The following is a 4,343-nucleotide window of genomic DNA, read 5'->3' as shown; positions in this document are numbered from 1 at the left end:
ACACGTTGATAATAAGACATCAGGAAGGTGATTGATAAAGATTATAAACAGAAGAGGACCCAAAACATTACCCTGAGGAATCCCGCTGGTAACTTTACCAAATTCGAAAACTCACCCCCTACCTTTATAGAAAATGATCATTTCTAAAAATTACAATGTGAAGAGAAATATACATAGTAGACGCGTATATTTCTGAAGATAACATTACTATGTGGGAAGAACTACATGCAAATTGTATATTTCGAAAGGTAACATTGCTATGTGGAGAGATTTATACACATTGTATATTTCTAATGATAACCTGACTTTGTGGGCAAAATAACTATATAAACATTGTATATTTTAAAGGGTAACATTACTATGGACATTATTGTACAAATTTGTTCATTTCTAAAGATAACATTACTATGAGGATGGAACAGTATGGAACTATACACTGTTTAAATATTTTGCTTGATGAGACTTTTAGGTGATCTCAAATTATCTACACTGATCGTATGCTCTTGGAATCTACTTTTGTTCCCTATTTAAACCAGTTCCGTTTGTTTTACCTTTTCTTCAGTACTTTAAATTGTAAAGCTAAAATTGTTTGAGTATTTCATTTTCTTCCTTTTACTATGAATGGTATGCCCTATTGTGTCGTACGCACCGGAACCCTTGTAAAATAATACAAATATCTTGGTGTTAAAAGCCAAGCTTACGATTATGAGTTTGTGTGAGATTGTATAATAAAATGAGTGCCCAAGGCAACGTGTGAGATAAGAAACAAATATCGTAAATGGATTGTATGTAATTAATGAATATTATTACCATGATCATTGATGTTGTTACTATTTCCATTACTATTAAAGTGTGAAGCATTGCCTCTCTGAAGAATACGTAAATTTGTGACCCATCCACTCTAAATGGAATATTGTCGAGATGATTTATATATTGAAAATTGAGGGAGAGATCTCATATGATATTTTTTTGCCGAGACAATTGTCTCTATGCCCTCCATGTCGTCAGTCGGCATATGTCCTTAGTGTGCTTTTTTGTTTCGAGGGGTCGATGTTTATTAATTTGCGTCCTTACTTCCGTTGCATTGCTGATTTGGCGGTGATTAGTGTTGTTATGTAGTGACATGTTGTAGTGTGTTTTCATTGCGTGTATATGTGTGTATGTACATTTTGATAAATTTGACTCATAACTCAATATCCTTCATCTATCTCATTCCGTCATAGACCATTTTGATGGGGCGGGTTACATTTGAAATATATCCGTTCTTAAAAAAAAGTAGTGACTTATCGAATCCGTCCAAGACTGTAAATGGAGTTTGAATCTGCTACTCATCATTTTTATTGTTGTCCTTCACATTCCCGCTATATTTCTGTCCAATCCCACGTGACCGTTCAACCTTCCAAAGTTTCATGACATCCTCTGTTAATTTTGTTGTTAAAAACTTATAAAATGTATAAGTTATTTTTGCATGTAGAAATATCAATGTAAATATGCGAGAACGAAAGGATTAAGGTCTCTTGTCACCTTCGAGTCGTAGCCTTCGTAAACTTAGAGCCTGATACTGACCAAAACAATACGCCAAAAGACAACAGTTCAACCAATGGGATCACTTGTTTCCTTGAACACCGCTAACGACAACTCTTTGGGCGCTGCAGAAACCTAAATAAAAAATGACTAACTTATAAGTCCTAGTCGTCATCGTTAACTTATAGTCTGACAGTAGCCATCGTTATTTTAGGTTTGTTAGCGTCTGGTTAGTCAACGTTAGAAGAGGAAAACAACTTTGTTCCTTGGTTGAACTATTGAATACAACTCACGATTTGTTTTCTTTTGAGGCCAAAAACTTGTCTTTAGACGTCATATTTTGGTCAGACACTGATGGTTCGACCAATGGGATCATTTGTTTCCTTAACCACCACTAACGACAACTCACTAAGCGCTGCACAAACCTAAAAATGACGTCAAAATAGAAATTTTTGTGGGTCTTAGTGTCAGGCAAAATAAGTTACCGATGGCTAGGTTCCTAAAGTCAGGCAATAAGTTAACTATGGCTGCGTTTGAACAATCTGTTAGTAATAACAGAGAATATATAAGTTCTTAGAAAATTATAGATAGAACGAAGTTGACGCCACACAGGTCTTTGTTATTGCTTTTTGTCATCCGCGTTTATGAGTTATTCTCACTAAACTGTATTAACAGACTATAAACGTTCATGGTTACACCTAGTTTTGTGTGTTGGTCCATTATACTTCCGGATGGCAATGTTGTAAGTTTCTTAGCCAAGGGCATAATATCTATATCAATAAGACTATAAACATTGAAGGTTACACACAGTTTTACGCGTTTCCATCAGTACAACGCGATGACTACCGAAAGAAAGAAAGTGAATAGTAAGTTGTATTCAATAATTCAACCAATTGAATCGTTTGTTTCCTTAAGCACTACTCGCAACTCACTTTTCATTTTTTTAAAAATCATCATCTTGTATTGTGATGTAATATCTAGGAAAGTGTCAGGCGTAGCCTTTATATAGATAGAATGAAGATGACGTCATTCAGGTCATTGTTATTGTTTTTTGCCATCCTGGTTTATGAGTAATTCTCACTAAACTGTATTAACCAGAATATAAACGACCAAGATTACACATAGTTTTGTGTGTTGGTCAGTTATACTTCCGGAAGGCAATTTTTTGAGTTTCTTAGCAAAGCGCATACTATCTATACTCAGTCTTACACATCCTTAAAACTACGCCATACAACAGGGCGACGATTTTTAATCATTTTCAATCATCTATTCATTAATTATTTTTATTTATGACTTTTTTCCATGTTATAAAAATTGTTACTCGCAATACAATAAGAGAATAAGTATTAGTTCTCGAACATTCATGTGATGTAAAATTCTATTTTTTTCTCTGTTTTTAAACAATTAAATGTGGGGCGCTCTTGGGAGATGATCCATTAGTTGCTGAAAGTACTTTTGGCTAATAAAAGATGTTGAGGGACTGTCCATTGATAATTAGGATTTCTTAATTTGTTATAATTTTTTTTCATTTCTCCATAATTTCACAAAATTTTCAAGCATTATAATTCCCCTTTTTTGATAAATGTATATTTCATTTCTTTTTTTCAGAAGCCACTTTAATATTGAAATGCCTGTAAGTAAAATTTGCATCCGTATTTCTCAAAGCCTCTTCTCCACAAATTGTCTTCTTCCAATGTCCATCCCTCAGTTAATCTTTAATATTGTTTTTTTTTAAAATATATATATAAAAGAAATAACAATATATAGAAAATTGTCTGTGTGAAACACTCTATTTCTCATAAAACCGACATGCTGACTAGATCCACAGAGCGCCTCATGTGATCAAATGTTTTTTATAGATGTCCTTATATATATATATATATATACCACATTATGTACAATAAAATTCAAAAGTATTCAATGGTAACATCGTTCAAATGTTTGTTTTTTTTAAGTTAATGTATGACCGTTGCTTTTATGTAATGAATTAATTTGACGTCACTCGGCTTTTCATAGACCGCCAGTTGGGTAATTCGTTTTCACTAAAGTTCCTCTAACTATAGCATTTATATAGCGCAATATCCACTAAACGAGCTCAAGGCGCTTTACAAGGGGTCCCTGGCCAACAGCAACACTTAACATGTAGAACGGGACATGATGCCTGTTAGGCGAAATTACAATATCAATTTTTTTTGGACAGAGACGGCCAGGTACTCATTTTACACATGAGTACGATGAGAGAAAGTGAGTAAAGAGCCTTTTCCTAGGGCTCAACTATGCGCCGAGCAAAGCTCGAACCCAAGACCTTCCGGTCCGAAAGCGAGTATCATACCACTAGACGACATAGCGGCTATGAAGCGTTAAAGGTTACAATTAGTTTTGGGTGTTGTTACGATTGATCAGGTGTTGTGAGTGTTTTACTTAAAAGCATGGCATCAAGAGAGGAGATTTACACCAATTTGTGAAGAACAGGATACTGAAAATCAAGTTTTAAGATAATCCAGAAAGATTTTGGTCAAAACAAATGGCTTTTTTGAAGACAGTTAAGTTTATTTAATCAATTTCAAAAATCTTTAATTTCCTCTTTATAATCTTTTTGACTTGAAACATATCTAAATCAAATCTTAAATTTAAGTGTATTTCTCTTATTGGGAACCTGTGCATGTATTTGGATAAGACTTGGAGAGTGAAACAAATCAAGAAAACTGATACTTTTCTCTTAAAATCTACACATTTCCCCCTTTTTGAACCTGTCAATTTTGTCCTACTTTATCTTTGGTGCTTTTAATTGTAAATCTAGATTATTATTTTTTTACTTT

This window comes from Berghia stephanieae, chromosome 2, assembly GCF_034508935.2.
Source record: "Berghia stephanieae isolate SIO BIC M18660-M18661 chromosome 2, UCSD_Bste_1.3, whole genome shotgun sequence".
In the NCBI taxonomy this organism is placed as follows: Eukaryota; Metazoa; Mollusca; class Gastropoda; order Nudibranchia; family Aeolidiidae; genus Berghia; species Berghia stephanieae.
This window is presented reverse-complemented; position numbering follows the sequence as displayed.